A 27702-nucleotide genomic window follows, 5' to 3' on the forward strand; every position below is an offset into this window, starting at 1 on the left:
CATGAAATCCATCCTCTTCACAATTTTTAAGTGAACAATATGATATTATTAACAACATAGATATTGTATAGTAGATATCCAGAAACATTTCTTCTCAAACTCTATACTCATTGAAGAAAAAGCTCCCCAGGGAGGTTTTCCTCTGTAGCTCCAAGGAAACATCATTATGTGTACTGCTTTTATAAATTTGACTACTTTAGATACCTCATATAAGTGGAATCATTGGTCTTTGTCTTGCTATAACTAGCTTATTTCACTGACCATAATGTTCTCAAAGTTCATCTATGTTATAGAATAGAGTAGAATGTCGTTCTTTTTTAAGGCTATAGTATTCCATTGCACATACATACCACACTTTCTCTACCCATTTTTCTGTTGTTTCTACCATTTGACTGTTGTGAGTAATGCTGCAGTGACTATGGGAGTGAAAATATCTCTTTGACATTCTGTTTTCTGTGTTTGTGTATAAATACTCAGAGGTAGAATTACTTATCATATGGTACTTTACATTTTAAAATTTAAATTTATTGTTAAGTGATATATAACAGTATCAGTTGCACACATTTATGGGTACTCTGTGATGCTCCAGTGCCTGTGTACTTTGTCTAATGTTTAAATCAGGGTAAACATATGTATCTCCTCAAACATCTATCATTTACTTATGGTGAAAATATTCACAATACTTCCAGATTTGGGGAATGCGCGGTACACAGTTGTTACTATAGTCACTTTATTGTGCAACTGCACACAAAAACTTTTTATCCCTACAAAATTATAATTTATTACTCACAATCAACCTTTCACCAGCCCTTCGTTTTCTCTGCTTTCCTTAGCCTCTGAAATCATCATTCCACTCTCAGCTTTTATGAGATCAACTTTTTTATATTCCATAAATAAATGAGATTATGTGATCCTTGTCTTTCTCTGACTGGCTTGTTTCACTTAACATAGCAATCCCCAGTTCCATCTATGTTGCTGCAAGCGATAGAATTTCTTTCCTTTTCATTGGCTAATTAGTGTTTCATTGTGTATATATTTTTGACAGTTCAATTATACTATGCTGAATTGAGGTTTTTTAAATTTTCTCATGTCTCTAGGATGATTTGGACTTTCTTTAACTCCATTCTCAGTCTTTCTCTCTCTCTCTCCCATGACACCTCTCCCTCTCTCCCTTCTTCCTTCTCTATCTTCCCTCCTGGATCTTCACAATCATTTGGATCACCTCAAGTATTAGGGCTCTATTCATTCTTTTTTTATATCTTCAGACTGGTTAATTTCTGCTCACATGTCTTAAGGTTCATTGACTCTTTCTTTTATTGTGTTTAACCTGCTGTTCAGTCTATCTGGTGTATTTATTCAGAAAATGTATCCTTTGAGTTCCACATTTCCCACTTAGTTCTTTTAATAACATTCTCTTCTCACCTGAGAATTCCCAGCCATGCATTTTGAGCACATTATTGTTACATTTTCCCCCTTTAAGTGTATATCTATCTATGTAGATATATATCTAATATAGATATATGACAATGATATATATATATATATGGCTATTAAAGTCATATATTATCTCCTTATTCCCACATCTGCATCAGCCTATGATCTCATTATATCAACCTCTGTTACTTTTCACTGTAGGCCACAGTTTTTCCTTTTTGCATATCTAGCAATATTTCATTCTGTGCTAGACATCACAGATGGCCTGTTGTAGGGAACCTGCTGTGTGCTGTTTTGCTTTGAAGAGTTTTCCACTGTGCTCTGGCAGTGTTGAAGCTTTAGGTGATTTTCCTTCATTATGTTAAAATTGGTCATATGCCTTATTTCAGTTTCATCTTTAGTCCTATATCATGACCCCTACTCTATGGCATGGTCTTTACACCTGGGCATGATTTTCTAGCATTTTAACTGAGTGCCTGAATTGTTCTGTGAGGCTTTTCCACTCTACCTGGGTCAGAATTCTAACAGCTCTGAGCACAAGGTCATGTCTTCTATCTCAACTCAGGTGGTTACTGAAGAACTTATTATGACACTTGCTGCTCTCTGATGTGATTCACAGAATCTTTACCTGTTCCTGTGTAGCTCATCTTTTGCCCCAAAGCCTGAAGATAACCTCCGTGAAGACTTCTTGCTTTCCTTCTCTTGTGGACCTTTCTTTCTTCAGTAGTCTGCCACCATAACGGCTGTCAAATCTTCTTGTCTCAGTGAGACTGTTATGCTCTGTTTGGGCCCTATCTCCCACCCTACCTCTTGGAAGATGCCTCAGGAGGAAAGCTGCAATTCATCTGGGGCTCACTTCATGTTTCTCTTCTTCTCAGAGATCAGTGCACCATCTGTTATCCAATGCATGGAAACAATTTTCTAACAGGATTCTTTCTCCAGTTTTGTAGTTGTTCATGGCTAAAGGTCTAAGTACAATACTAGCTAGTCTGCTATGGTGGAAAACAGAAGTTTGAGAACTTTATTCATTATATTTTTATTTAACAGGACATACAAACCTATCCTTGATGACTAGGTCTCTTGACAAAGTAACTCTGTAAACGTGATAGTTAAATGCATTCCAGGAGGACGAGGCTAAAGTAAGTGAAACTTTGTTTTTTCTTTCTTTTTTTTTTGTAAGAAAGAAAGAAAGGATATATGTGCCCTTTAAAAATATTTTTAAAACACTTTTGGCTTTTTCAGATATGGTTTTGCTACATTGTCCAGGTTGGTCTTGAACTTGTTATGTATCCAGGCTGGCATCAAACCTGTGATCCTGCCTTTGCCTCCTGAGTTCTGGAATTACAAGTGTGCACCAACATGACTGTATTGAAACATTTTCATGAACATTTTTTTCATTGCATTTTGTTCATTCCATTTAGAAACCTTCATTGATTCCTGTATTGTCTTAAATTACATCTGAACTCTTTAGCTACATACAAGAGGCTTTTATTGTGTAGTTCCAACCTACTTTTCTGCTCTTATATTTTTTGCTATCTGACCTGATGTTCTGTGTTGGTCTACTTGTTCTTTCAATATCATATCCAAGTCTTCTGATTTTATCTTTATCTGAAATGCCCTCTCCTTTAAGGTCTAGAAAAATTGATCCATTCCATTCTGTATTACTGATTTATGAATTAGGCATGGTTCTCCATAGAGGCAGAGCTGATTGTGGAGTGTGTGGGGGAGAAATATATTATAACGAATTGTCTCACATGGTTATGAAGGTAGAGATGTCCCAAGATATGTAATCTTCAGGCTACAGACCCAGGACACCCAATGTGTAGCTTCAGTCCAAGTCTGGTGGCCTGGCCTGAGTTCCAGGATACAGATGTTGTCAATTCCAATTCAAGACCACAGAAGAGTTGATGTTTTGACCTGAGTCATGAGTCTGGTAAAGACTGATGTTCCAGCTCAAGGTAGTCAGACAGGAGTTCCCCTTTACTCAGGCTTTTTGTCTATGTAGGTCTTGAGTTGAATTGATGAAGCTTGCTCACACTAGGAAGGAAATCTCAACCTGTTGATCACATGTGAATGTCATCCAGAAACAGCCTCAAAGACACGCCCAGGATAATGTTTGGCCAAATGTCCTGATGTCTTGAGGCCCTGTCAGGTTGACACACAGAATTAACTATTGCAGCTTCTTTGTCTCTGTTTTCAATTGTGATTTTACCTTCCTTCTCATTTGTTTCCCATATATAACACTTCACACATTCCTCTATGAATAACTGTTAATCTGTTATGAATTTAAAAACATCTACACTGAGTGTCCTTTTAATTTTGAACTCCTTTTTTCTACTTAGCATAATGACAGGAGCTTTGACAAAATTGCTTCTTCCTCTCCTTCACTTCCCATATCCAATCAGTTACCAAGTTCTACCAAAAATCTGTCCAAGGCATCAAAATTCATTCTCTTATTTTTATCCCCATCACATATACCACAGCTTTACCCTTACAATTTCTTGTTGAGAGAAGTTGATCTTTTCCATTTCCAGACTGGTACAGGGTAGCCCTTTTTTAGTCACATATTTGACTATGTAAACTCCTGAATGAAAATCTTTCAGTGGCTTGTGCATGACAAAATATCCAGATCCCTGAGCCTGGTCATCTACTGGTGTAGTTAGGCTCTATGATGTACTTCAGGATGTATTACATCCTTCATTAATATCACATCTTTTTAATGGTCATTAAGAAAAATAGTTCTGGTTTGTCACTAGAAAGTAATATAAAGATTTATGAAAGCCATTTCTTCATGGATGCAATCCAAGTGTGCTTTTGTTTTGTTCTCAAGTTTTAAAAAAGATGATTGTATTTTAATGAATTATTAGTATAGCAACATATTATAGATAACTTAAAGGAATTAGTTTTCTAAGTTTTGGCTAAAGAGTGTTAATTTTTAAAAAAGTGACGTTATGATTGCCGGGTAAGACTATCGGGACATATGTCGGGAGGGATGGAACGCGACAGCTCAGTAAATATTCATATGTCTTTTAATCTGTCTGCTTCTGGAACAGAATGGAACATTAGTAGAGAATAGCTGTCATCAGAATTAACATAATGTGCAGAATTTGGCTAAAGGGCCCGATTAACTGACACCAACCTAGGTAAAGTAAATGAGTCATTATAATAGTAAGGAAAATATAGGTGCTAGCCACACAGCAGTAAACAAATGGAAAGCTGGCAAACTTTCCAGGGGTTTAGAAACAAAAAGACCCAACATTGCTGTACTGGTAATTACCTTGATTGATTCATTTCTCTTCTTTAGGGATCAGTTTTTTCCTTTTGTACAATGAAGGCATTGGCCTGTATAAAATGTGAAATCTCGATCTATTTTAACATTCTGAATAGAATTTGAAATTTAAAACATGTCTATTTCATGCTTTATATTCTAAGCGTAATGCATCAATACTTTCAGATTTAATACCTTTCTTTAGCTCAGTGGCACCACACCTGCCTTGCAAGTGCAAGGTCCTGAGTTCAATCCTTGATACTGGGAAAAAGATAGAATCTTGGATTTAAGACCTTTCAATCACTGGATGTTATCCATGGTCACCAGCCTAACTGGCAAGGGTTCTGTGTTGTGTGCTTAGAGATTAAACCTGACCCATTTCTGGTTTTTCATACCCTGACACCTAAGAAACAGGACCTGTGTATGTGTTTGAACTTCATTCACATTCCTCGCTTAGAAGTATAATTAAGAGAGTTATGTTCTAATCATGTAGTAATTTGAAGATTTCTTATGCCATTCATTCCTTCAACAACAACAATTGGTTCTAGTCATCTATCTTTTGAACCTAGAGGGGATTCCAATAAATTTTCTAATATTTAAAATGTATTTTCAACACATTAGTTAATGAAGTTTAAGGAAAATCATAACAGAAGCAATAGAGAAGGAAATAATGAGTTTGACCACGAAATATCTCTAGCTTCTGCAATTCCAATTTTTTTCACAAAAAAATTGGTCTGTGCTCTCTGGAACAGGGCTGGCTATTGTTTTAGCTGTGGCACAGAATTTACAGCTTAGCAAGGAGGTAGACATTTCATGAAGGATGAGCACATACTTGTGAAGGATTTACTATGGAAGAGAAAGGCCAGTGGTCACGGAGGAAAGATTTTTCAGAGGTTGTTAGAACATTGTTACCCCAAGCGTTAAAGTTGAAGACTCTGTCCTTTATGATGCCGCTGTCATTTTTCTCTGCATACATGTGATAAATGCCTCCTGGGTTTCGGCATCAGAAAAAATGTGCTTTTTCATGATGAGTTGATACATCTGTCTTGATATTTAGAGTCTATACACCAAAAGTCACTGGGACATAGAGCTAATGTTAGATTACTAATTCTCTAGAGTATCCTGTAGTATGTGGTTCCTCAGGCAGCTGTAGTTTGCCCAGGAGTTCTGTATAATCTGCATCATAGACTAATGCTTGTCACAGGTGATCCTGACAACTGAGGGACTCTCCCCATCAGGACGAAGAGGAGGGAAATATTCCCTTGCATGTGCCTTAGTTGATCTCTTATGAGTCTTTGTATCTGTTCAGCAAGGACTCAAGTTTTCCTCAGGTGCTCTCATGTGACTCTTCCTCAGCCCCTCTTCCAGGACCAAGAAAATCAAAGTCCAGTCAAGCAAGCTGTGTTGAAGGCCCTGAAAGATATGTTTAGCTGTTACCTAGCTCTACCAGCTCTCAGACTGAGGGGACTGCAGAGCTCTGCTGTTGTAATAACCAGCTTCTATTGTCCCCCGGTTCTGTGTCCAAGGTCATCCAATTAGTCAGTAATTGAACTGAAATACAAGTTGGGCTCTAGAATCAGCTCTCTTAAATTCTATAGGATAGTGCTTCATTACTAATATTTCAAAAACAATGAAAGAAATATGCATGAAAGAAAAAATTGTAAAATTCAGTTATGTGGAGAGAAAACTAAATGTTTTAATATGTGTTCAATGCCTTTTAGAGAACTTTAACACTGAGATAGTTTAAATGTTTAGTAATTTTTAATAAAAACTTCAGATGGATGAGATAACATACGTGAGCGGATTTTCTCCCGTTTTAAGCCTCTTCTAAAAAAATTGTAAAAGTAAATTTACTTCTTAAATTCTTTTAATAATGTAATTTGAGGGCTTGTATTTTTTAGAGATGATTCATATATTCTGTAACTTTTATGGATTTCTAAGGGTTGGACACAGTCCCTCATAGACACTGGTTAAGGTGTCTTGTATTATTTGTTCCCACGAAAAAAAAAAGTGCCAAGAATAGTGACCTTGGGAGGATATATTTGTTGATTTGACTGTTTGCACACTTTTAAAACTAAAGTTATTTCTCACATTTTTAAAGCCTACCTTTCAATTTCTACTTTGAGATTAGAAATAGGCAAAGGTTTTCTATGAAGGCCAGATAGTAAATAATCTAGGCTTTGTATGCCATACAAAGTGTGATCAAATAATATGGTGAATGATTAAATTAAAAACAACTTATTACTGAAAAAGACACATTGTCTTAAATTAATCCTCAAAATACTCTCCCTTGCCCAAACACACTCATCCTATCATTCTTACCTCTTCTTGAAACAGTTCTGGAAGTCCTCTTTCCTGAGTGACTTCAGTTGCACTATTGTGGCTGCTTCAGTGTCTTGAATAGATTGAAGGCATTTACCTTTCATGGCCATTTTGCCTTTGGGAAAGAGCCAGAAATTACTGGGTAGTAGATCTGGTAAATAAGGTGAATGAGAATACAGCATAATGTTTGACTGTGTTCTATTTGACCAAGGAGGGGTAATGATAACACAGGTGAATGTTTAAAAAAATTTGCCATAGTCAAAGATATATTACCATTAACCATTAACCCCATTCAAAATACTCCCCCTAACTTTCTTTTTCTCTCTTTTTTTTTGGTACTGGGGATCGAACTCAGGTCCTTGTGCTTGTGAGGCAGGCAGTGGAACCACTGAGCTAAAGCCCCAGCCCACTCCCCCTAACTTTGAACATTCTTATCTCATTATTCTTGGAATGTATCTTTTACAATAATTTCTTTAAAAAAATTAAGCATTGACTGTAATTTTCTATAACCCCTTGTATAGTCTGTGTCACAGTCATTCATCTCTGCAGTTGTAGCACAGAACAGTCATAGACAATACATAAATGCATGGACAGGCAGTGTTCCAAAGAAACTTTATTTTCAGAAAGAGGCAGTCAGCCAGACTTAGCCTCTATTCTGAACTGTTGAGGGTGGTGGAATGGCCATATAAAATAATGTATTAAAAAGTAGGCAGAATTTTTAAAAATGTAAATAAATGTTGCATAATGACATACTCAATATAATCCCAAAAGTGAAATGTATAAAATTTTGTGCCCCAGTTTTATGACCACATGTTTAGGTATTTAGATGACTTTCTACCCTTTCTCTTTTCTTTGTATTTTTTTCACAGTTGTGTCTAGGAGACAGATATTTAATGTCATTGGATAAATGTACTCGAGAGACACAGGCCTCCTATGAATGTTTGCATGTGTGTTTTTATATGTCTTACATTTAGTTAAAGTCACAGAGTACCAACTAAGATTTCAATAAAGGTGGTTAATCCTGGTTCTGTGAATTCTGGAGCGTTCAATAATTCCCACTCCAACCACCACAGAGAAAGCTCTGACTCTACCTCTACCCTGGATAGCAAAGGGCAAGTAAAGGACCTAGAGTTCCATCCTCCTGAGACTGTAGGGAGGGGACACAACACAGTACCACTCTGGGGTGTCATCAGAGAAGGTCACAGAAGGATCTGGGATTTTGATCTGGACTGGCCAATAACAAGGCTCTGTTTGATCCAAGATTGTCAGGGAGACACCTGGGGATTCCAGACTTTGACCCTGCCCAGCAGAGACCCATCCTGCTTTTTATCTTCAAGGAGGGCCAGGAAAAACTACTTTTTAAAAATGTCATCTTACAAAAGTCAACATTTATAAAGAGGGACAGAGCTATGACACCAAATGCTTTGGATTTTTCTCATCACGAATGTTAATTTTTTCACTAGCTTTTTATCATTCCATTGATTGACTCCTCGAGGAAAATACACTGCCAAGAATCACAGATAAAGGCAAATTAGACTCAGAACTGTACCTATGGAGTCTCTAATCCAGCAGTGGCAAACCTATGGCACTCATGCTGCAGCGAACTGTTTGTATCATTGAAAGCTCTAAAAAGTTTGCCATCACTGCATCAAAAGGGAGAGATACTCATGCAACATGGGCTGGATGGGTCTTTCTGGTCTTTGGCTTTATAAAAATAAAGATTTGCCATCTAGGCTGGCCTGTGCTAAAATTTAATAAACTAGAGGGATTACAGAGGACATTCTTGACTAAAGAAAGCAAGTGGACAAACATCCCCAAATTCAAACATTTATGTCTAAGTAAAGGAAGTACAAAATATTAGGTATAATTTCTAAGACCAAGAAACTCTGAAAGTCTTTTTTTCCCCTTAAGTTATCATCAAACTTATTTGATGGCATGGCCTGTCCTGAATTGTCAGTAGGTTGTATGTAATCCTTATTTATCACACCTATGAGAATATATGTATATGTTACTTGAAGAAATATCAGTAAATAAAATATTGTTTATAGGTCCCAAATACAGAAATTTTCTAATGTTGTATATGATAATTGTATTACTTGTGAAATATACCACCCTAGCCTATAAAAATTCAAGTAAGGGAGACAGGCAGGTCTGCCCACACCCTACTGAGGTCCTGAGTCCCAGAGGACATGCCGAATCAGCCCACTGCAGACAGGCAGGTCTGTGCACACCCTATGGAGGTCCCGAGTCATATGGAAGACACCGAATCACCCTGTTGCAGACAAGCAGGTCTTCCCACACCCTACCGACATCCTGAGTCGCGTGGAAGACACTGAATCAGCCCGCACCCTGGCAACAATCCACTGGACCCCACCCCCTGCTCCTCTGTACAGCCACCTGGTTCCACACTACAAAGACGAAGAGGACACTGGACCACCAGACCATGGTACTGAGTCCCGCTGCTCCCGGGCCAGAGGTAGGGGCTTCTGAGCCGCCATCCCACTGCTCCTGGTCCAGAGGAAGGGGCTTCCCAGTCACCATCCCTCCCGCTGCTCCGAGCCCAGAGGAAAGGGCTTTTGGGCCACCATCCCTACCACCGTTCCTGGCCCCTGTCCCACCTCGCCCAGCTCAGAGGAGGTAATCTGTGCAGGCGCTAACAGCCACCCAAGTTGAAATGAGAAAACATGTAAATAAGTCTCAAAACCAGACTTCCAGATCACCTACAGCAACCCCAAAGGGAAATGAGATGGAACACTCTGATACTCAACCACCTGGACCCACTGAACTGGAAACAAAAGGGGATCTGGAAAAAAGGAAATCAGAAATAATTTCTCAGATAACAGGAGAAATTGTGCCCCTAGTGCAAGACATGATTAATACATCTAGAGAGGAGCTCAGGAAAATGATGGGATCCCAACATAGGAAACAGATGGAATCCATAAAACAGATGCAAATAGATTTCGAGGACATGAAAAACTCCATTGAAAGTCTACACAGCAGAATGAGCCAATGTGAGGACAGAATTTCAGATATAGAAGATAAGATTGCAATTAGTGACCAGGAAAAGAAAAATTGCTTCAAAATTATAAGGGAACATGAGAAATCAATCCAGCAGCTGCTAGATGATGCAAACAAGAATAACATAAGACTGATTGGGCTCAATGAAGAAACAAGAGAGAGTGGAGATGACATAAAAAACCTCTTCACAGAAATAATGGCAGAAAACTTCCCAAGCAGGGGGAAAGAACTTGACATACAGATAAGTGAGGCATATAGGACTCCAAATAGCCTTGATCAAAAAAATCTACACATAGGCATATAATTGTTAAGATTCCAGAAACTCAACAGAAGAACAATTCTACAAGCAGTGAGAGAAAAGAAACAAATTACATACAAAGGAAAGCCCATCAGAATCACAGCAGACTTCTCAACACAAACCATCAAGGCAAGAAGAGCTTGGAGTGACATATTCCAAGCCCTAAAAGAAAACAGCCTCCAACCCAGATTGATGGACCCTGCAAAACTATCTTTCAAAATGGATGGAGAAATAAGATACTTTCATGACAAAGAGCACCTTAGGAACTGTGTGAATACCAAACCAGCACTCCAAAGAAGTTTACACAGTATCCTAGGAACAGACATTGAGGATCAAACCCCAGGAAGCAAAGCAGAATGAACCCATCTGGCATGACAAGAAATTAAATGTAAAGGGGAAGAACCCAACAAAAAGAAAAACTCATGGCAATGACAAGTCAATACGTTTCAGTTATAACCATCAATGTTAATGGTCTCAATTCACCAATCAAAAGAAATAGACTGGCAGAATGGGTCAAGAAGCAAAATCCAACAATATGCTGCATACAAGAAACACACTTAACTCAGAAGGAAACTCATAGACTGAAAGTTAAAGGGTGGGAAACAATACTCCATGCGACAGGAACCCAACAAAAAGCAGGAGTAGCTATCCTCTTTGCAGATCAAGTAGATTTCAAACCAACACTGATTAAGAGAGATGAAGGACACTACATCCTTGTAAAGGGAAGAATCCAAGAGGAAGAGATGACAATCATAAATATCTATGCACCAAACACTAGTGCACCCAACTATATAAAACAAATACTAATGGACATGAAAAGTCATATAGGCACTAAAACAATTGTAGTGGTTGACCTCAACATCCGACTGTCACAAATAGATAGATCAACTAGACAAAAAATAAGTAATGAAATACTAAAACTCAATCGAACTCTTGAACAAATGAACTTAACAGATGTTTACAGAGTCTTCCACCCCACAAAATCAGAATACACATTCTTCTCAGCTGCACATGGGTCATTCTCCAAAATAGACCACATACTCACACATAGAACATGTTTAAGTAAGTGCAAAGGAACTGTCGTTATCCCCTGTATATTATCAGACCATAGTGCGATGAAATTGGAGATCCATAGCAAAAGAAACTGGAAAAATTACATAAACACATTGAAATTGAACAACACACTTCTGAATAACCTATGGGTCACAGAGGAAATTAAAGAAGAAATCAGACAGTTCCTTCAATTAAATGACAATGACAATACAACATATTGGAATCTATGGGACACAATGAAAGCAGTCTTATGAGGGAAATTCATAGCAGTGAATACACATATTAGGAAAACAGAATGAGCCCAATTAAACAACCTGATGCTGAACCTCAAGCTTCTAGAAAAAGAAGAGCAGGAAAACCCCAAATCTCATACATGGAAGGAAATTATAAAGATCAGAGGAGAAATCAATGCAATGGAGACTAAGAGAATGATACAAAAAATCAATGAAGCCAAGAGTTGGTTCTTCAAAAGAATCAACAAAATTGAAAAACACTTAGCCAACCTTGTCAGAAAAAGGAAAGAAAAGGCCCAAATCCATGCAATTAGGAATGAAAAGGGTGAAATTACAACAGAACCAGCAGAAATCCAGATGATCATCAATACCTACTTCCAGAACCTATACACCAATAAGATGGACAACACAGAAGAAATGGACAGATTGCTAGATACATATGAATTACCAAAGTTGAATGAAGAAAACCTAAAAATTCTGAACAACCCGATGTCAACCAATGAAATTGAAAAGGTAATTAAAAACTTATCAACTAAGAAAAGCCCGGGCCCTGGTGGCTTCACTGCTGAATTCTACAAGACATTTAGAGAGGAACTGCTGCCACTACTGCTTAAACACTTCAATGAAATTGAAAGGGAAGCAATACTTCCAAATTCATTCCTGGAAGCAAGCATCACCTTGATCCCCAAAGCAGAGAAAGACCCAGCCGAAAAAGAGAACTATAGGCCAATCTCACTAATGAACATAGATGCAAAAATCCTTAATAAGATAATGGCAAACAGAATGCAGAAGATCATCAAGAAGATCATACATCCTGATCAAGTGAGATTCATCCCCCGGATGCAGGGATGGTTCAATATACACAAATCAATCAATATAATATACTATATCAATGGAGCCAAGGACAAAAACCATATGATTGTCTCCATGGATGCAGAAAAAGCATTTGACAAGATCCAACATGCATTTATGATAAAATCCCTACAAAAAATTGGAATAGATGGTCTCTACCTCAAACTGATAGAAGCCATCTATGAAATACCAACAGCCAATATCATACTAAATGGTCAAAAACTGAAATCCTTCACACTAAAATCAGGAACAAGACAAGGATATCCACTATCACCACTCTTGTTCAATATAGTTCTGGAAACACTAGCCATGGCAATTAGACAAGAGAAAGAAATAAAAGGAATAAAGATAGGAAATGAAGAAGTCAAATTGTCATTATTTGCAGATGACATGACACTCTATATAGAAGATCCCAAGAACTCCACCAAAAGTCTTCTAGACTTAATAACCAAATTCAGTCAAGTAGCTGGTTACAAGGTCAACACACAAAAATCAATAGCTTTCCTCTACACTAATGACAGACTCACTGAGAGAGAAATAGGGCAAATAATTCCTTTCACAATAGCATCCAAAACACTGAAATACCTAGGAATCAACCTAACAAAAGAAATCAAAGACCTCTTCTCTGAAAACTATGGCACTCTGAAAAGAGAGATTGAAGATGATATCAGAAAATGGACAGACATCCCCTGCTCCTGGGTAGGAAAGATTAATGTAGTGAAAATGGCCATACTTCCAAAACTGCTATATAGATCTAATGCAATTCCAATTGAGATCCCAACAGCATACTTCACAGACCTTGTGAAAACAATTCAAAAATTCATTTGGAACAAGAAGAGACCCAGAATAGCAAAAGCATTTCTAGGTAACAGAGACATGGCAGTGGGTATCACAATCCCCAACCTGCAACTATACTACAAAGCTACTGTGATAAAAACAGCATGGTATTGGCAAAGAAACAGACTTGGGGACCAATGGAACAGATTAGAAGATGCAGAAACAATGCCAGACACACTCAGCCATCTCATCTTCGACAAAGGAGCCAAACACCCTCACTGGAGGAAAGATAGCCTCTTTAATAAATGGTGCTGGAAAAATTGGGCTTCAACTTGCCAAAGATTAAAACTAGACCTATATCTCTCACCATGCACTAACCTAAAATCAAAATGGATTAAAGATCTAAATATTAAAATAGAAACTCTGAACCAGTTGGAACAGAGGTTAGGTAGAACCCTTGAAGACATCGGTGTAGGAAAAGATTTTATGAACAAAACCTCAGTTGCCCATAAACTAGCACAAACAATCAACAAGTGGGATCTCTTCTTATTAAAAGGCTTCTGCACAGCAAGAGAAACCACCAGCAGTGTGAAGAGACAACCCACAATGTGGGAAAAAATCTTCACCTGCTCTTCCTCAGACAAAAGTCTACTATCTCGAATCTATAAAGAACTTAAAAAGATCAGACCTCCCAAATTTAAAGACCCAGGCATCTGAAATGAACAGACATTTCTCAGACAAAGAAATAGAAATAGCAAATAAATACATGAAAAAATGTTCAACATCGCTGGTTATTTGAGAGATGCAAATGAAAACAACACTGAGATTCCACTTCACTCCAGAAAGAATGGCTGCCATCATGAAATCAACCAATAACAAATGCTGGTGGGGCTCTGGGGAAAGAGGAACACTGCTCCACTGCTGGTGGGAGTGTAGACTGGTGCAACCACTGTGGAAATCAGTATGGAGATACCTCAAAGAACTAGGACTGGAAGTCCCATTTGACCCTGCTATTCCACTGCTGGGGATCTTCCCCAAAGAATTAAAAGAATCATACCACAGTGATATATGTGCACCCATGTTCATAGCAGCACAGTTTGTAATAGCTAAAACTTGGAAACAGCCCAAGTGCCCATCAACTGGAGACTGGATAAAGAAAATGTGGGTTTTTTAATAAAATGGAATACTACTCAGCAATAAAAAAATGAGAAATTAGAGACATTTATAGCTAAGTGGATGCACATTGAGGCGATACTCTTAAGTGAAATAAATAGGACACACATGTATAAATACCAAATAGTTTCTCTGGTGTGAGAAACTGAAAGTGTAAATTAGGACTAAAATGTATAATAGGTAATGTGAAATAGCAAGAAAAGGGGCAAAGGGGAAGGAAGTGGGAGGGCTAGGGGAAAGGATAGAAGGGAATGGGATTAATATGAGAAAATGGAAAAATAGGAACAAAATCTTTGTAAATAGGGAGGAATGGAGGGGTTGAAGGGAGGGCTGGGCAAGGGTGAAAAATAAGAACCAAGAGAGACTATGTAAAGGTACAAATTTCCAATGATGAATGCCATTATATTGTATACCTAAAATGTACCAATGATTAGAATGAATAATCGATAATGTAAAATTGGAAGAAAAGGTCCAAAGGGGTAGGGGTAGTGGGAGGAGCAGAGGAAAGGAAAGAAGGGAAAGGACAAATGATGAGAAATTGAAAAAATGGAAATAAACTCTTTGTAAATAGGGAAGGGTGGAGGGCGTGAAGGGAGGGCTAGGAATGGGGAAAAAAAAGAACCAAGATGCATTATGTAAAGGTACAATTCCCAATGAGAAATATAATTGTGTTGTATACCTACAATGTGCCAATAAAAGAATTTAATAATAACCAAAACCAAACAAACAAAAAAACAAAGCCAATATATGAATGAAGGCCCTATGGCACTGAAGAGTAATATTATTCAAGAAAGCAGCATTAGTTTTATATGACAGATGATGCTGTTGTCCTAAAACTAATTGGACATGTTGAGTGTAACAATAGGAATATGTGCTCTCAGATTCAGTTCTATATTTTTTTCCTTTGGCCTTCTGGCTCAGTGTTAATGTAGAGAATGCCTGTTATCTTTGTCTGTTGCTTTAGAATAATGAGACCTCATAATTAATTTTAAACTCTTCCCGCGAGCACTCTTGAAATACAGATTTTAATTAAATTGTATTTGGTAACTGTGTGGAACTGTCTTGTTTGTTTAAAAGTAAAGGTAGCATTGCCACTTCCTGGAAATCTGCATTAAGTGAGGATTTAATTGTGTACTTTCTAGAACAAGAACTTGAGATGTTCATTGGCTTGCTACATTCATAATAAATGAACTCTGCCAAGTGGGTAGGTACAAAATGGGACCCAAGAATAAAAAAAAAAAAATCAAGTAAGGGATACTATTTATTTTATTTTTTATTTTTTCTGGTACCAAGAATTGAGCTCAGGACCTTGTGCTTGCCAGGCAGGCACAGCGCCACTGAGCTACATCCCAGGCCCTGTAAGAGATTATAGACCTGAAATAATTATGAGTGGAGGCTTAAGTAGAAGTTATGGCATAGAAAGCTAGATGAAGACTGTGCTGATTTTTGTTGGTTTGTGGGGTTTTTTTGTTTTGGTACTGGGGATCAAACTCGGGTCCTTGTGCTTGTGAGGTAGGCAGCAGAACCACTGAGCTAAATCCCTGTCCCTGTGCTGATTTTTGAATGCCAAGTTATAAATGTTGGAAATTTGACTTCAGGTTGTAAAGAACCTTTATTTGCTTTTGAAGAAGTGAGTGAAATCTTCAACCATATTTTTTCAAAACTGGTTTGTATTCCTGAGCATACTATTTTAAAGCTCTTTCCTGAAACAAATATGAGCACTGTGATATTTTCTTTTGAGTAAAATAATGATGCCAGATGAAATGCCTTTTGCAAGCAAATATTTACATCCATCATTTGTTTCCTTGTTGAAGGTGTGTGGGAGAAATAGGGTTAGAGAAAGCAATTTCAGATTGTGTCTGCAGCCTCCTAAGAGTCTACCATATAAATATGGTTGGAGTTTGCTGTCCTCAAATGATTGCTTTCAGAATGCAAGAATTGCTTCCTGGAAGAAAAAAATGAACAGAAAGATTTACAAGAAACAGTAAATTACTTTATTTTTGTTTGCATTCCCTTACCAAAGGGAAAAATGAAGACAGCTTGCTCTCTCTTAGGTTACGAAAATTAATTGACAAAGTAAAGATCTTGGTTTTTTTGGCCATGTAATATATGTGTGTCACTCACTGTAAGTCTTTAAACCCTGACCTTAGAAACAGGAAGTTTGGCAATTAAAAAAATGACTGTAGGAATGGGCCCCTCTCAGTTTTTGTGTTTTTAGGTTACCTGCATAGTTTGCTGGCTTCTCGCTTTTCCCCCCAACATTGTAATGATTGAATATGGGTCTCAAAAAATTAAATACATGTTAACTTTTTAAAATGGCATTTGAAGGGGTTGGAAGCAGACGTAAACATATATAATTAAACTATGAATCAAAAAAAATTGCAAAAAAATATTTGGTAGCCATGTTAGCACCATTACTAAACTACTTCCTAGAAGATTCCGATATTAAATCATCTCTATAGGGAAAGTAAAAGTTGGACCCAATTCATAGTTTGTGGTTTTCTGAAAATTTCTGGATTTGACATCAAAATAATTGAGAATAGTATAATATGCACACAGTTCTCACTAGAGTCTAAGGATGAAGCAGTTGTATTAGGCCCCGAATGAGGGGTATTTTTGGATACGTTACCTCAATAGTTATATTTAAATTTATTTATTTGCTCTGCTGGAAATGAAATCCAGGGTCTTGCAAACTAGGCGGGTGCTCTGCTGCTAAGTTTCAGCACAGCTCAACTTCCTTAAATTACTCAACAAAAGTAAAAGAGACATCAATATTTTAAAACAAATATTCAACTATTTGCTTCTGATTTCAAAATACTTTACATTAAGCATTATAAATTTGGCAATACGGAAATACAAGTATAGGAATTGATGATAGTAATCTGTTGACTTTTTAAATGTTCTACAATGACTGTACCTCATATTTAACATACATTAGCTCGGTTAAGATACCTCTGGCATGTTACTGTTTGCATTTTATGGAAGTAGACTGATGGTAGAGAGGTGGGTGACTTGCTCAGTGGAGCAGAAGTCACGCCCAAGTGATCCAAGTGTACAGCACACGTCTGCAACAGCTGTGGTCCATCTTCCCTTAGTCAACATTGTTCACCAAAGCAATCAGCAAGAGATAGTCACTGCTATGTTTTTGTGTATGTGCGTTCAATATATCCCCCAATTCTCACACATATACACACATACAAACATGCTTGCACACATGCATGCACACACACACACACACAGGGCCTAATTGAAATTACCTTCAGGTCGATTGCTGGCATTTTAATGGTGGAAACTATTCAGACTGATAAAATGGGAAATATGTAATATTCATACGTGCTAATCTAGAAAGTACCTAGTACCCTCTAAGCAAGACCTTGAATCAAAAACAACAAAAACTGCAAACAAAAATAGAAACACCCCACCCTCAAGCTGACACCTCCTCCTAGGCAGGAGCCACTTTGATTTCTCTGGTCAGTTCCTGGTGTCTCAAGAGCATCAGACAGTGGCAGAGAATGGAGGATAAGGGATTGATTTTCCCCATTTATCTTTATGTCCCTTCTTTACCAAATATAAGAATACAGGATATTGTTAATGACCCAAAGTTTTAGAATTAAGAAATGAATTTATTAAATTACTTTAATAAAAGTATTTATGTTTGCATTAAGAGTCATGCATTTAAACACAAGAATGACCAGTGGGTAATTTGTAACAAGTTCTAACTTTTTAAAAAACCCTCTTTTAGGGCCGGGGATTTAGCTCAGTGGTTCCACTGCCTGCTTCCCAAGCACAAGGAACCAAGTTCGATCCCCAGTACCAAGGAAAAAAAAAAAAAAGAAATCTGAGTTCAGATTTTCTATATCTAAAAAAATCCTCTCTTAAAAATGCATTAGTTCTTATTAAAGTAGACAGTGGAAAAAGGACAAAAAAACTATTAGTGGGGATCCACTAAGTGCTAAACTCTGTATTAAGCATTTTTTCCTTCTTTCAATCTTTCTTCTTTTTTTCCTGCCTCAACAACATATAAAGGAAATTATTAGCTTCATTTTGCAATAATAAAGCTCACAGAGTTAGGAAACTTGTCCATGAACACACTACTGATGACTGGTAATGTGGGGAGTTAAACTTGGCAATGAATAGCTCTGAAATTCAAATGTTTCCTACAATGCCATCTAAGAGTCTGACAAACAATTGGTCATAATCTTTAGTATGTAGAGTGGCCTTAATTGTAATAGGAGAGGTGAAATGGAAAGAGCAAAGGAAAATGATAATCACCACTGAAATTAATTTGTAGTTGAATGCCACCTTGCCAAAAGCTAATTGCTTTTCTTAAAGTCTTAAAAAATTGATATAATTCAAATATCAAAAATAAATTACTGTGCAAAATATATAGTTCACTGGTTTTTAGTATATTTGCCAGGCTGTGCAAATATCACCATTACCTAATTCTGGAATATTTTCATCACCCCAAAAAGAAAATCCAAACCCATTAGTATTCATTTCATTTTTTTAATGAATTTTATTGGTACATTTTAGGTGTACAATATAATGAAATTCATCATTGGAAATTTGCACTTTTACGTAATCTCTCTTTGTTCTCATTTTTTCCCCATTCCCCTGCCCTCCCTTCAGCCCTCCGTCCCTCCCTATTTACAAAGACTTTGTTTCTACTTTTTCATTTTCTCATATTAATTCCATTCCCTTCTTTCCTATCCCCTACCCCTCCCACTTCGCCTTCCCCTTTGCCCCTTTTCTTCCTATTTCACATTATCTATTATACCTTTTAGTCCTTGTTTATACTTTCAGTTTCTCACACTAGAAAAACTATTTGGTATTTACACATGTGTGTCCTATTTATTTCACTTAAGAGTATCACCTCAATTTTCATCCACTTAGCTATAAATGTCTCTAATTTCTCATTTTTTATGGCTGAGTAGTACTCCATTTTAGTGAAAAAAAAAAAAACCAACAAATTGTCTTTATCCCGTCTCCAGTTGATGGGCACTTGGGCTGCTTCCAAATTTTAGCTATTACAAGCTGTGCTGCTATGAACATGGGTGCACATATATCACTGTGGTATGATTCTTTTAATTCTTTGGGGAAGATCCCCAGCAGTGGAATAGCGGGGTCAAATGGGACTTCCAGTCCTAGTTCTTTGAGGTATCTCCATACTGATTTCCACAGTGGTTGCACCAGTCTACACTCCCACCAGCAGTGGAGCAGTGTTCCTCTTTCCCCAGAGCCCCACCAGCATTTGTTATTGGTTGATTTCATGATGGCAGCCATTCTTTCTGGAGTGAAGTGTAATCTCAGTGTTGTTTTCATTTGCATGTCTCAAATGACCAGTGATGTTGAACATTTTTTCATGTTTATTTGCTATTTCTATTTCTTTGTCTGAGAAATGTCTGTTCATTTCAGATGCCCATTTTTGGATTAGGTCTTTAAATTTGGGAGGTCTGATTTTTTTAAGTTCTTTATAGATTCTAGATAGTAGACCTTTGTCTGAGGGACAGTAGATGAGAATTTTTTCCCACATTGTGGATTGTCTCTTCACACTGTTGGTTTCTCTTGCTGTGCAGAAGCTTTTTAATAAGAAGAGATCCCTCTTGTTGATTGTGCTAATTCATGGGCAACTGAGGTTTTGTTCATAAAATCTTTTCCTGCACCAATGTCTTCAGAGTTCTACCTAACTTCTGTTCCAGCCAGTTCAGTGTTTCTGTTTTAATATTTAGATCTTTAATCCATTTTTATTTTAGTTTAGTGCCTGTTGAGAGGCATAGGTATGGTTTTAATCCTTGGCAAGTTGAAACCCAGTTTTTCCAGCACCATTTATTAAAGGGGCTATCTTTCCTCCAGTGAAGGTGTTTGGCTCCTTTGTCAAAGATGAAGTGGCTGAGTGTGTCTGGAGTTGCTTCTGTATCTTCTAATTTATTCCACTGGTCCTCAGGTCTGTTTCTTTGCCAGTACCATGCTGTGTTTAACATAGCAGCTTTGTAGTGTAATTTTGAGTTGAAAGTTGTGATACCCCCCGCCATGTCTCTGTTACCTGTAATTGCTTTTGATCTTCTAGCTCCCTTCTTGCTCCAAATGAATATTAAGATTGTTTTCTCAAGGTCCATGAAGTATGCTGCTGGAATTTCATTTGGGATTACATTGAATCTATAAAGCAGTTTTGGAAGTATGGCCATTTTCACTATGTTGATTCTTCCTAATCTGGAGCAAGGGATGTCTTCCCATTTTCTGATATCATCTTCAATCTCTCTTTTTAGAGTGCTATAGTTTTCAGAGAAGAGGTCTTTGATTCCTTTTGTTAGGTTGATTCCTAGGTATTTCAGTTTTTTTGGATGCTATTGTGGAAGGAATTGTTTGCCCTATTTCTCTCTCAGTGAGTCTGTTGTTCATGTAGAGGCAAGCTATTGATTTTTGTGTGTTGAACTTGTATCAATCTAGTTTACTGAATTTGATTATTAAGTCTAGAAGACTTTTGGTGGAGTTCTTGGAGTCTTCTATATAGAGTGTCATGTCATCTGCAAATAATGACAATTTGACTTCTTCATTTCCTACTTTTATTCCTTTTATTTCTTCTCTTGTCTAATTGCTGTGGCTAATGTTTCCAAAACTATACTGAACAGGATTGGTGATAGTGGACATCCTTGTCTTGTTCCTGATTTTAGTGTGAAGAATTTGAGTTTTGACCATTTAGTATGATATTGGCTGTTGGTTTTTCACAGATGGCTTTTATCAGATTGAGGTAGAGACCATCTATTCCAAATTTTGGTCAGGGTTTTATCATAAGCGTGTGTTGGATCTTGTCAAATGCTTTTTCTGCATTTATTGAGATGATCATATGTTTTTTGTGCTATTAATATATTGATATTGATTTGTGTATGTTGAAACATCCCTGCATCCCTGGGATGAATCCCACTTGATCAGGGTGTATGATCTTCTTGATTATCTTCTGCATTCTATTTGCCAGTATCTTATTAAGGATTTTTGCATCAATGTGAGATTGGCCTATGGTTCTTTTTTTTGGTTGGATCTTTCTCTGCTTTGGGGTTCAAGATGATGCTTGCTTCCAGGAATGAATTTGGGGGTATTGCTTCCCTTTCAGTTTCATTGAAGAGTTTAAACAGTAGTGGCAGTAGTTGCTCTCTAAATGTCTTGTAGAATTCAGCAGTGAGGCCATCAGGACCTGGGCTTTTCTTAGTTGGTAAGTTTTTAATTACATTTTCAATTTCATTGATTGATATTGGGTTGTTTAGAATTTTTAGATCTTCTTTGTTCAACTTTGGTAATTCATATGTATCTAGAAATCTGTCCATTTCTTCTGTGTTTTCCATCTTATTGGCATACACTTTTTTGAAGTAGGTATTGATGATCCACTGGATTTCTGCTGGGTCCATTGTAATTTCATTCTTTTCATTCCTAATTGCATGGATTTGGGCCTTTTCTTTCCTTTTTCTGATAAGGTTGGCTAAGGGTTTGTCAATTTTTATTCTTTTGAAGAACCAACTCTTGGCTTCATTGATTTTTTTGTATCATTCTCTTAGTCTCCATTGCATTGATTTCTGCTCTGATCTTTATAATTTCCTCCCTCATATGAGCTTTGGGATTGTCCTACTCTATTTTTTCTAGACGCTTGAGGTTCAGCATCAGGTTGTTTAGGGCTCACTCTGTTTTCCTAATATGAGTATTCACTGCTATGAATTTCCCTTGTAAGACTGCTTTAATTGTGTCCTATAGATTCTGATATGTTGTATTGTCATTGTCATTTAATTATAGGAACTGTCTGATTTCTTCTTTAATTTCCTCTGTGACCCATTGGTTATTCAGAAGTGTATTGTTCAATTTCCATGTGTTTATGAAATTCTTGCGGTTTCTTATGCTGTTGATCTCCAATTTCATCGCACTATGGTCTGATAATACACAGGGGATAACGTCCCTTCCTTTGCACTTACTTAAACATGTTCTATGAGTGAGTATGTGATCTATTTTGGAGAAGGACCCATGTGCAGCTGGAAAGAATGCATATTCTGATTTTATGAGGTGGAATACTCTGTAAACATCTCTTAAGTTCATTTGTTCAAGAGTTTGATTGAGTTCTCATATTTCGTTGTTCACTTTTTGTCTAGTTTATCTATCTATTTGTGACATTGGGGTATTGAGGTCCCCCACTGCTATTGTATTAGTGCTTATTTGATTTTTCAGGTCAGTTAGTATTTGTTTTATATAGTTGGCCACACTAGTGTTTGGTGTATGTATATTTATGATTGTCATCTCTTCCTCTTGGTTTGTTCCCTTTACAAGGATGTAGTGTCCTTCTACTCCTGTTTTTTGGGGGTTTGTGTCACATGGAGTCTTCTTTTCCACCCTTTAATTTTCAGTCTATGAGTTTCTTTTTGAATTAAGTGTGTTTCTTTTATGCAGCATATTGTTGGAGCTTGCTTCTTGACCCATTCTGCCAGTCTATTTCTTTTGATTGTTGAATTGAAGCCATTAACATTGATGGTTATAACTGATATGTATTGATTTATCATTTTCATGACATTTTCTTTCTGTTGGATTCTTCCCCTTTTCTTTAATTTCTTGTCCTGCATGATGGATTCATTCTTCTGGGGTTCCTGGGGTTGTAATCCTCATTGTCTTTTCTTAGGATATTGTCTAAATTTTTTGGAGTGCTGGTTTGGTATTCATGAAGTTCCTAAGGTGCTCTTTGCCATGAAATTATCTTATTTCTCCATCAATTTTGAAAGATAGTTTTGCAGGGTACATCGATCTGCGTTGGAGGCTGTTTTCACTTAGGGCTTGAAATACATCACTGCAAGCTCTTCTTGCCTTGAGGGCTTGCATTGAGAAGTCTGCTGTGATTCTGATGGGCTTTTCTTTGTATGTGATTTGTTTCTTTTCTCTAACTGCTTATAGAATTTCATTCTTCTGTTGGGTTTCTGGAATATTAACTATTATATGTCTATGTGTAGATTTTTTTTTTTGATCAAGTGTAGTTGGAGTCCTATATGCTTCACTTATTTGTATGTCAGGTTCTTTTTTCCTGCTTGGGAAGTTTCCTGCCATCACTTCTTTGAACTTTTTTTTTTATGTCATATGCACTCTCTCCTATTTCTTTTTTGACTCTCATCAGTGTTATGCTATTCTTCTTTGCATCATCTAGCAGGTGCTGGATTGGTTTCTTGTGGTCCCTTCCTATTTTAAAGAAATTTTTCTTTTCCTGGTCAGTAATTGCCATCTTATCTTCTGTATCTGAAATTTTGTCCTCACATTGGTTCATTCTGCTGCGTAAACTTTCAATGGAGTTTTTAATCTCCTGGAAATCTGTTTGCATCTGTTTTATGGATTCCATTTGTTCCCTATGTTGGGATTCCATCATGTTCCTCAACTCCTCTATTTTTTTTATCTGTGTCCTCTCTAGATTTATTAGTCATGTCTTCCACTATGGGCACAATCTCTGCTGTTATCTGAGAAATCATTTCTGATTTCATTTTTTCAGATCCTCTTTTGTTTCCAATTCAGGGAGTCCAGGTAGTTGAGTATCAGATTGTTCCATTTTGTTTCCCTTTTGGGTTGCTTTAGGTGATCTGGAATTCTGTTTTTGAGACTTGTTTACAGGTCTTATTGCAAGGTGTGTGTGTGTGTGTGTGTGTGTGTGTGTGTGTGTGTGTGTGTGCTGCCTGAGTGGCCCACCTTCTCCATGCTTGGGGTCGGGTGTTGTATGGCAGCCAGGAAGGCTCCTCCTCAGTGCTGGGGAAGGCTCTGCTCTTCTGCCAACATATACCTCTTTTCACAAGTAGCAATGACCAGTAATCTCGGTGGGACCTCCAAAATGATATAGGGGGAAGAGATGTTACTCCCAAACTTATTAGATATCCAAAACATGAATTTGTGTATTCTAAAATTGAAGAATGAATTCTAGGAACAACAGAGGTTAAGAGTAGGAAAAATTTATTGAGAGACAGAAGGGGGACTGGAAAATCAGTATTCATTTCTTATAGAGCCTTGATAAAGCAAAAATTTTCAAAACATTTCTTCTAGAAATTTAGTTTTCTTAAATTCTTCCCTTGAACAAAATGGTTCTTAGTTTATTTTAGAGATATAGGAGAAACACTTGACAGTAGTTTCAAATAATAGATGTTTGATGTTGACTTTCTTGACTACGCCTATTGGAATAAAAAGGATTATTAATGAGAAAGTTTCCCAAATACTGTAAATGTGAATAAAATCCCAACACTACCACCATTAGCATTCTTGCCACTTTGAGAAGCTATGATCTGGCAGGCATTATGTTGAAGTATACTATCTCGATTAACTTGATAATGATTCTGTTAATTATTTATTAGTACTCTATTGCAGAATTAAGAAAAATTGCAGCTTGGAGAGGTAAAGTCATTTACGGTCAGAATTGAGAAATAAAGCCACATTCATTTAAATTTGAAAGTAGCTTTAATACTGTGCTCTACAAGATAGGAAATGGACGAGAACACACATCTCAAAATGAAAAGAATGTTTGAGTCTGCAGTATTCAAAGAAGACCAGGATGTTAATGATTTTCTAGTGCTGACCCCTAAAAGCATTACCCTAGGTGTTTATACATCCACATGATTGGATGCTTACAGTGTATACTTGCAGAAGACTATAAAAAGTAGATCTTTCTGGTCCTTCCATTTTCTATTACATATAATTAACCTATAAAGCTAGCAATGGGAAAACTGCAAAATCTGAAACTTTTCATCCTTGTGACTAAATACCTAAGAAAAAGTAATTTAAAGGAGGAAAGGTTTATTTTAGCTCACCAATTCAGAGGTTCCAGTCCATGGTTGACTGACTCGATGGCAGGAACCTCCAGGTGCAAGGGCATGATAGAGGAAAAACTACTCACGTTGAGGCATCCAGGAAGCAGAGAGAGTTGCAAACAGCCAGAGAAGAAGGGACCAAGGAGAAGATAGAAATATCCCTCAAAAGCATGCCCCCAGTGACTTACCTCCTAGTATACCATACAGCTACAAACTCGCTAATGGTTTCATCCACTGATGAGGTTACTGGCCTCATGATTCAATTTCTTCCCTAGATTCCAGCTGTGAATGTTGCTGTGTTGGGTATTAAGACATCAATACATGAACCTTTGATGGATGCTTCATGCTTTGGCCATAATGGATACCTTAAGACCATTATGTTGGGCTAGTCACTCTTTTTTTTTTCCTAGCTTGAGCTTCTCTTTGGCCTTTTTATTCCCTTCCTTATTTGAATAGTACAGTACTGGAAACCATCTGGTGGATGTTTTATTAAGGTAAGAATGTGTGACACATGCTGCCTTTGTATAAAACTGAAATGTGAAGTTATTTTAAAGTTTTTAATGATGAAGTCTTTATCTTTAGGTAAATGGTATATTTAATCTCGAAAGAAACAGAATTATCTAACTATTCCACAACTCTGGGTGAAATTTCCAATCCCACAGGTGTTTATTAACCATTTGTTGTGCATTGAGTAGCATCTGTGCTAATGTATGGAAACAGTGGCCGTGCCAGCATTTTATGAAGAAACCTCAGGCTTTCCATTAGAGGGAATGAATGTGTGTGTGTGTGTGTGTGTGTGTGTGTGTGTGTGTTAGTGCAATCTCCCTTGAGGTGAGGAAATGTGTATAAAACATACATGCAAGTAATTGTGATACAAGCTTTAAGGTCATAAGTATCTCAGCTTTTCCTGATGCTTCCAGGTCAATTAACACCCTCACCCCATCTTTAACCACTATCCTGAAGTATTTTCTATGCATATAATCAAATAACTGAGGTGTATGCTATCAAAACCAGCAGGAGCACCGAGGTGTCTTTTCAAGGTCACTGTAGAGAGGGTGTGTTCTGAGCCACTGCCTTGAAATGCCACCCCTAGGAGATGTGCAGCTTCTAGGGATGTCACTGCCCCCTTTTTGTCTTCTTCTCTGCTAAACAGTGGATCCAGATAATAAATGCCTCTCTTGCTTTGAGTGAATTTTGGTAAACTTTTATCTTAAACCTTGGAGGAAGTCACTCCATAAACAAATTTCCTTTTCCTTCCTGTATTTTTGAAGAACTCCTTCTTGACATGTCGTGATATCATACATGTTTTTTCCATGGTCTGTATACCTCATAGGCAGACAGAATTTTTGTAAATGAGACTTCATACCTCTCTATCCATTTAATATGTGGACTTGGTATTACTCATAGACTTTGATGAGATTTTTATTAAGAGAAAATGTGAATTTTTAATAAAATGGAGCACTACTCAGCCATAAAGAATGAGAAACTAGAGACATTTATAGCTAAATGGATACATATTGAGGCCATACTCTTAAGTGAAATAAATAGGACACACATGTGTAAATACTGAATAGTTACTGTAGTGTGAGAAACTGAAAGTGTAAAGAAGGATTAAAATGATTACAATGAATAACTGATAATTTGAAATAGGAAGAAAAGGTCCAAAGGGGTAGGGGAAGTGGGAGAGAAAGGGGAAAGGAAAGAAGGGAAAGGAAAAATTGGAAAAAATGGAAACGAAGTCCTTGTAAATAGGGAAGGGTGGATGGGGGTGAAAGGAGCACAGGGAATGGAGAAAAAATAAGAACCAAGATACATCATGTACAGGTACAAACACCCAATGATAAATGTAAATGTATTGTATACCTAAAATGTCCCAATAAAAGAAAGTAAGCAAAAAAAAAAAAAAAAAGACAGATGTTGGATAATGTAGGAGCTCAAAAGAGTCTAATCTTTATTTACTAGACGTCATTAGGGTTTTCACTAGTTTTCTTGTGTCTTTAATACTCCAGATTATTGAAATTCCATGAATGCATATGAGTGTTAAATGCAGTTTATTTTAATTATGTGGTAATAACTGAAATGTATACATAATTTAAAAATAAAATACAATATCCCAGTTTTTGGGCACATTGGAACATTCTTATCTTTTATGCATGTACCCACTTCACATTGAAGATAAGGCTCATCAATAAATGAACTGCTTCTGGTATTAATGAGAAGGCATGTTTCTCATTAGAGCCTTCTGATTCTCACCTACATTTTGTTAGTATCTGAGAAATAATATTATGAGTTCTGTGCATCTCTTTCCCTTTCTGAATTTTAATATTTTAACCAAGCTAAAAACTAAAATACTCTTTTAAGCAAAGAAAAGTTTCTATATGTAATTTTGTTTTAGAATATATTTTGAGGAAATAATTTGTACATATGGTGCAATGTTTTAAAAGTATAGAAAGTCTCCTTGTCTATATTGTG

General features: G+C 37.0%; 1 protein-coding gene across 1 annotated transcript in view; it reads left to right on the forward strand.

Moving 5' to 3' along the window:
- Window positions 1-27702, forward strand: part of Fgf12 (fibroblast growth factor 12) — a 533909-nt gene that overhangs the window by 152875 nt on the left and 353332 nt on the right. The gene's annotated exons all lie outside the window — the stretch shown is intronic.

The sequence above is a fragment of the Heterocephalus glaber genome, unplaced genomic scaffold (assembly GCF_053883595.1).
Source record: "Heterocephalus glaber isolate CG9 unplaced genomic scaffold, H.glaber_assembly_v1.0 deba00001504, whole genome shotgun sequence".
In the NCBI taxonomy this organism is placed as follows: Eukaryota; Metazoa; Chordata; class Mammalia; order Rodentia; family Bathyergidae; genus Heterocephalus; species Heterocephalus glaber.